At 41.6% G+C, this 8,061-nt stretch overlaps 1 pseudogene; it reads right to left on the reverse strand.

Moving 5' to 3' along the window:
• Positions 1-3,814: 3,814 nt before the first annotated feature.
• On the reverse strand, positions 3,815-7,777 carry LOC142931213 (trypsin-like; annotated as a pseudogene).
• Between the last annotated feature and the right edge of the window lie 284 nt (positions 7,778-8,061).

Here is an 8,061-nt window from a genome sequence, read left to right on the forward strand (position 1 = left end):
AACGTCTAACTAAAACTGCAGATGTTCAGAATATATTGAAATTATCTTATAATCATAAAATATGAAAAGTAATTATAACTATAAAAAAAATACTTTAAACTTTGTGGTATAACAAAGCAAAATGTAGAGTACAATTATAACAATCAAATATTCATTCCACAGAATGAAAAACCCTGGTAGAATCATTAGAATCAAAATGTTTCATAACAATCATTAAAACAAATTCAAAATGTAAGCTTCTCCATTCTCCCATGGAAAAGCAAAATGCTCCTTCATGGAATAAATAAAAGGAGACATTAGTAAATTTAAATAATCAAATAGTTAATAATGAAAATTAATAAATAAAAATGTGTGTTATAACAATTCTATATTTATTTAAAGTGGAGCATTTTGATGTGACGTCACATTTCTCAAACCCACCCCACCCCCCGTCACACATCGTCACAAATGTCTGACCCCCCCGCCCCCCCACTAGGTGCTAGACGTCATTTATGGACGGCCCGTGTTTATTTTACACGAGTGATGAGTTAGCCGTGTGTGTGGTGTGTAATAAAGTTTATCGTGTACATATTTTACTGGACATGTTAAACAAGAGCTTCATAAAATAATAAATTGATAAAATAAAATAACACAATAATATTCTCACGACGTTTCGGCCACAACACAAGCGGCCTTCATCAGGTGAAGGGACGAGACTATCTGGAGCGCTGTCCTCCAGACAGTCTCGTCCCTTCACCTGATGAAGGCCGCTTGTGTTGTGGCCGAAACGTCGTAAGAATATTATTGTGTTATTTTATTTTATCAATTTATTATTTTATTCTCATTCTACGTGACTTTACCGAAAGAACCAAAGAAGATGAATCGTTGCAGTCACGAAAGCTTTAAATCGAAATTTAAGAGCTTCATAGCTCATCGGATTTTCCCAGGCTAAAAAAACTGATTCTGATTTATTGGTGAGCGCTACGGCAGGTTGACCACACACACACAAACCTTGTGAGTTGGTCTTCATCGTAGCGCTGTTGATGTCCTTCATGAAGATGTACATCTTTATAAATAAATAAATCCCCCCTTTGTACGTGCAGGCTTTTAATAGGTGCTCGCAAACAGCACTTGCCACAAATGTATGTTAAGGCCTTGTGTTTGTGGGGATCGATAGTGTAGAAGGACAGGGATAGATACAGAGTGTGAGAGAGAGGGACGGGGAGAGACAGACAGTGACAGAGTGACAGAGAGAGACAGAGTGTGTGAAAGTGCGAGAGATGGACAGGGAGAGATGCAGAGAGAGTTAGTTTTAGAGAGAGAGACAGTAAGTGATGTAGCAGAGAGTGCGATTGACAGAATGCGTGTGTGGGAAAAAGAGAGGGACAGAGAGTGTGCAATGTGATGGAGAGTGTCTGTTGTTGAGACAGAGCGTGAGACGGAGTGAATCATTGAGATAGAATGAGAGAGGGACAGAGAGTGTGTGTTTGCGTGAGAGGGAGTGACACAGACACAGAGAAAAAGCGTGTGTGAGAGTTTGTGAGAGAAACAAATATGGGGAGCGGTAGTGTAGTGGTTAACGCGCTGCGCTACCTGGCGACCCAAGTCCCGATTCCCGCTCACGGACAACACCAGTGACGATAATCTGAACCGGTCCAGGACTTGCCCTAGGGCGACTCAGCCTAAAACGAGTACCTGGTGGGCTGTAAACATCGCCACTAGGGAGACAAAGGCGGCCGGGCATAGTGCTGGCCACCCACTCCCTCGTGTGGCGTGTCGGCCTTCATGGGTTCTCACTAACAGCACTTCTCCCATTAATCTGTTAAGGCTATACGGGGGATCTATGTTTGTTGTTGAGAGAAACATGAATAGTGGGGAGCGATGGGGTGCAATGGTTAGTCCGCAGCGCTATAAACCCAGCAACACGAGTTCGATTCCCGCTAACACCAGTGACGATTATCTGAACCGATCTTGGGCCTCCCCAAGGTCGACTCAGCCTCAAATGAGTACCTGGTGTGGTAAGCATCGCAACTGTGGAGACAAAGGCGGTTTGCCATGGTGCTGGCCATCCAACACCTTGTGAACTCTTCCGGCCTTCATAGGTGCTCGCTACGAATAGATGATACCTTACCATCAGCCCCACAAACACAAAGCACCTGCCTGGGTATTTTATTTCATAAAATGCTCCATACCTGGGTAGTGTGATTATGACTAGCTCCTGTTTTGGGAGCCCATGCCTCAATACGAATCACTCGAGCGGCAGTATATTTTCATTATCTGCATAACGCTGTGTGGAAGGAACTTGGTCTATCACTTCAAAGCTCTGGGTTTTCTCCACCACAGTTGTCACTTCTCTAAGCTTGCGAAATGTGGAGCCCTCGAATGGAACATCTGTGCCGGTTTTAAACATTCAGGCTAGCCTGCTTACAATCTATCCTGGGTTTAACCAGACGATTGTGTGAGCTCACAGATCCTTCAAAGATCTGGATGCATTCCCATCATCAGTGAGCCCCTCTGTCAAGCGAGGGCTGAGTTGTCTGGGTCATATATCCTGCATGCACATCTACGGCATGCCGAATCAGCTTCTGTTTGACTAGTTGGGTCTAAACAGGTGTGGCACAGGCTCGAAAAGAGATGGACTGATGTGGCACAAGACGATTTGGAACTGATTGGACTCGTTGATGACTTGTGCCAGCAGTGTCAAGATTGGCCCCTGCGGCGGAGGTTTTGATAGAAAGTCGTATAACGTTTTATAAGATCCCTAATCTCAAGATTTGACCAAAAGTCACCCAGGCACACACATGTTATACTTTACACAGTTTAAATCTTTATTCACCAGATTACTATTAAGCATACATCGATTTCCAAATGCTTTAGATAAATTACGGATTGCTGTGGCAAATAGCATGTCGCTTTGTGTGAATCAGTTTTTAAAAAGAAAGTTTAAATTTCATAAGAGCAGCTTTCAGTCTTTCACATTATGAAGGATCATTGCCATTTTCAAACCCCAACTAGTAAACCATCTTACCCAATCAAATATGCCATGATTTTTGGAATACCACAAAAACAGTTAAAATGTTTTTTTTTATATTTCCATAAAGTATTTTCTTCATTACATGTTCCCATAGTTTTCTTATGCACACTATGACAATGGTTTTGATATCAGGCCATTTACACAGAGGCGTCTTAAGTAAATTTAATGTGACAAGCGAATTGCATCACAAACTTGTTTTTTTTGCAGCCTCCTTGTGCAAAACCAGTCTCTTTTTTATGTAGTTATTAAACCAAAACTCACAAACTCATGAGCTGTGTTGACCAGGGAAGGTGAAGGTAAATCACTGATAACCTTGCCATGGACACACTTAGACAACCTCCATGAAGGACGTTCTCCCTGTGGAACGCATCATCTCGTCTGGATGCGCCGATCATTGCAGTGGTCCCCTAGAAGATCTATAGATCGCCTGAGTACCCCTACTGCTCAACAGCCATTGCAATTAATGTATGAGAGACGCGAGTTGATGGCACAGGTCAAAATATAACAAATAAATGCATCGTATATAGTTTAGACAGCAATTAATTTTGCTGTCATGTATAATCAGGTTGGGCCAAATGTTTTAGACAGTCCATCAATTGTCCATTGTGTCAATGTTGAAAGAACTAAGCAACATTGAAAAATATAAAGTTCTGTATTCATCTCCTGCCAATGCCAACAATCACCCTTCCACCTTGGTCCAGTGGTTTTTACATCATATGCATTATTGCTCTGCCAGGCCCCATTACAGGTGTTGCAAAACCAAAATACCATGTAAAAAAGAGTTGTCTGATTTGACCCAAAACCTTTGTTCATCTATTGACTTGCAAAACTTGTTACATTCTGGTGCAGTTAAAATATAGTATTCAGCGATATAAATGAACATTTTAACAACAATTTACAATGCGTTTATTTTTTCCATATTGATTGCCTGCATCAATTATTTTGATTTACAGTTCCCATCATTAATATCCATGATCTATAGTATTATATCGGTGCAGGATGGTATGATAGACTACTGCATGTTCTGGTGAATCCAGTCCAAGAATTTGGTGACCCTGCTGTAAACACCTGGCTGGTAAGCCCGTGCACAGCCATAGCCCCCAGCTGGTGATTCCAGAGAGGTACCAGCGGCCGTTTGAGTCCTGGCAAACAAGGGACCCCCAGAGTCTCCCTGCAACAGACACACACGACACCAATGTTAGAAGATGACTCACGAACAAGGAGGCCTGATGGAGCGATGATTACAGTGATCCAGTATAAGCAATGACATGTCATGATACCAAAGAGGGGATGTCAAAAGGCCCGATAATTAGGTTTAAATGTTCAGTGCAAAGAGCAGTACAACTGAGGCCAGCTTGAAATGTTCAATGGGACTGGGATCTTGAATGAGGACATTTTTGTTGAAGGTCCAGTTGATGTTGGCCCACCCATGCTCCTTCCAGTCAATTGGCACCAAAATGTGTTCATGAATTGACTGGAGAAGTTTGCTTTCCAAGATCCCCCTGCTGGAACATAATTGGGCCCATAATCGTTATGTGCTCCAGATGGTTTTAAGGCAAGAGAGTTGCATCTTGTTGGTTGTTATCGCAGCTCACCTGTCAGGTGTCCACCCCTCCTTCGAGGTACCCTGCACACAGCATCCTGTTGGTGATTAGAGATGGGCTATAGGCCTGCGGCCCTGGGGTGACGCACGTCTTGAAGATCTCTACTGAAGCCTCCTGAAGCTGGTCGGGTGTGTAGCCTGTTCAGTACAAGAATTCGTGTTGGAAACCGTGTTTCAGTTTCAGTTATTTATTTATTTTGGTATAGCCCTGTGAGCCATTCGGCTCTTGAATCGGGTGCAACCACAACAAATAAAAAAACAAAAACACGAACAAGAAAACATCTTAAAGTGAAGTACTATATTTCATCAAGACTTAGATCGTGGTACATTTAAATGTAAACAACATATCACCTGTATATCAGCTTAATGCCTGTTACAGATATTCCTCGAGCACCAGAGAGCTCTGCTACCCGACTGCCATCATTATTCCAATGGATTTTTACAAAAAAATGTTTCCTAACAAAGATTTGGGCCTCCATTAAATCAAAGGAATTGTTCAGTAGAAGAGATGTGTATATTATATTTGTTTTTCATTATACAAACATTCCCCCGAAATAAAATAAATGTTCAACTATCGATTGTTTAACTTGTACCGTCGGAAAATAACATTGCACCGATTCATACATTAAAATCACGATACGTCTTGAATTGTGGGCATAGCAATGGATTTTTTGAATATTTGTATATGTTGTACATTAGAGGTGCTACATTTAACCCAACGTAAACAACTCAAGGGTTGTGATCCTGAGTTTAAACAGAAGGGAACTGCTTTCTATGAGAAGATCGATTTTATTAGAATGTTAATCGGGTCGTGTGGAGGCTCAAAACATGACAATACTGTGGTTGCTTTGTTCTTACACCATAGACACTGAGATATGGATACTAAATAATCTCTCAAACTATGCTCTATTTAGTGGTCAAAGTATATTCTGAAATCACGTGTTTTCCCAGGTTTGGAATATTTGACTTATGCACTTACCACCTTCAGAAAGTTTTCCCCAACCAGAAATGAAGCATGATTTCCCTGGGTAGGGAAACTTCTGAAAGTGAGATGGGAGGCAAACTGGCTGTATGTAATCAGTGAAGGAAACAAGTTCTGACAGCTCCATAAGAGCAATGTCATAGTCATGGCTGCTTCCGTTGTAGCGCTCGTGGATGAGGATTCTGTTGACGCTTCTGGCCACGACAGTTGAAGCGCTGAGATCGTTCTGAGAGTGCAGGCCCAGGTATACCGTCCATGTGTTTGGGTTGTTACTAGGGGGGTAAATACACAGACACCACAGTCAGCATCAAATACCACAGGGCATTATGTTTTTTTTTTACCAAGGTAAGCCTCATTGAGTCTCAGCACCTTTTCAGGAGGGTCCTCAATTGAGTAAATGGTGAGTCATTTTACAAAGTAAGAAAATTTGGACCCTGGTGCCAGCACGCATCACAATTGCAAGTGCACGATGTAAAATCATACCTGAAAGTGAAGAAAATGAGATGCTTAAATCCCTCTTCCACTTATATTCATGCCTCTTTCTGCAATAAAATTCTACGAAAATATCTTCTAATGCTGTTGATTCATTGTGTGAGTGGGAGGAGCGGTGGTTCATTCGTTAGCACACTGCACTTACGAACCTGTTGAGCCACGTTTTAATTCCCAAGTGTGATTCCCAACCACAGATAACGTTATTCGTGACCAGTGTGGTGAGGTATGGTCAAACAATACCCCATGACCAACATGGTGTGCGAAGGCCTTCATCCCAAAAGCGGTCTGTTAAAGTGCTACAAGTTGTGATTATTCAACTTGTCTGCTGTGTGTGTAACATTTAACAAATGCATACTTTTAAAGTATGACAAAGAAAAATAGGTGTTACCTTCATGGCAATAAACCAGGTGTTAAGATGTTTAAACACCAAATAGATACCGTTAGCAATGAATCAGGTTTGTATTAACCACACGTACTTGTGGTGAACATGCAAACAAACATGCTCAGATAATATATGCATTGTCTTTTAAATGTATTGGCCTACACGAGAGACAGCCTTCTTTAGGGCCTCGTCTCACCAGTGTCAGACCAGAGAACGTCAAAAGGCGAACAGTACAAGGGCAATGCACGTATCAGAGCATTTATAGCTCAGAGTAAATTGTTCACAAGACACGTGAAGCAACAGAAACGCTCACCTCTGGAAGCAATGAGCAGCACTCACAACCCAGCGGTCACTGAAGAGGGAGCCCCCACAGGTCAGTCTGTTGAAGTTGTGCAGGCTCTCTTGCCAGGGCCATTCTCAGAGCCTTGCTTCGTAGCCTCCCACGATCCGGCTGTTCACTCTGCGTTCTGCTACGGGGATCCAGCCACATTCTGAAAAACGACAAAACACAATAACTTCTATAATACAGTTTTTTTTGGGTTAGATCACGTAAATATATAAATGTCTAGTCAAACCCGCCATCATTAGTACGAGTTGTCACGTAAACAGAACATGCCGATTCATCACTAGTACAGCACACCGGTGTGTTGGAGAGACAAGCCACAACATTTACAATCTGAGTACGACGTTTTGCTAGTAAATCTTGACTTAAAGCTTTCGAGACTGCAGGAATTCATATTCTTTGGGTCTTTCGGTAAAGTCACGTAGTTGGTTATTTTCTTTGAACCATTTACGTGACTTTACCGAAAGACCCAAAGAATATGTTTTGCTAGTAATCACAACTAGCTTCATCAGGTGACAGCCAGATTTGTGGAGAAGTCCACCTGTTTCGTTCCTTATATAGAGGCGTAGATGTGATGACAACACTTGTGCACTCTTCTTGTCCAAGGTGGGGGGGGGGGAGGATTAATGAATCAACGTACATTATGCGTGCGCATTATGCGAGCCCATTGATCTGGTACTTCCTGTCCATTGCTTGTACTTAAATAGCCGTACCAGATACAGCCTTCTTTAGGGCCTAGTCTCACCAGTGTCAGACCAGAGAACGTCATAATAATTGTTTTCCATCTTCATAGATTCATCTATCATTGTAATATTTATCAACCATGGTCTATTAATTGCTAGATGAAGATGTCTCTAATACACAAGGATTTACGCTAGGCACTATATTTGGCAAAACAATAGTAGTTCGTGAAATCACGTTTTCAACTTACAATTACTGTCATAAAATAATAATTTACCCATTTTTGTATTACTCACGGAATTTGTACAAGAAGCGCATGAACCAAAGGATGGTCAGTTCATAAACCGGTAAATTAAGAATTAATAAATACCTCTGCTGGCGGTATTGGGTCAACTTTGTAGAACTCCAAACTGAAGCCATATTCTGAAACAGGAAATGAGAAGAATTTTGCGTGAATATCGTGTACAGTACAAAACCTAACACAGTTATAACCGAGTCAGATGTCTTAGCAAGCAGCAACAACATCGCGTAAAGTACAAAAAACAGTTATAACCGAGTTTAACAC

This window comes from Petromyzon marinus, chromosome 51 (assembly GCF_048934315.1).
Source record: "Petromyzon marinus isolate PM22_M1 ecotype Great Lakes invasive population chromosome 51, UKy_Petmar_22M1.pri1.0, whole genome shotgun sequence".
Classification (NCBI taxonomy): Eukaryota; Metazoa; Chordata; class Hyperoartia; order Petromyzontiformes; family Petromyzontidae; genus Petromyzon; species Petromyzon marinus.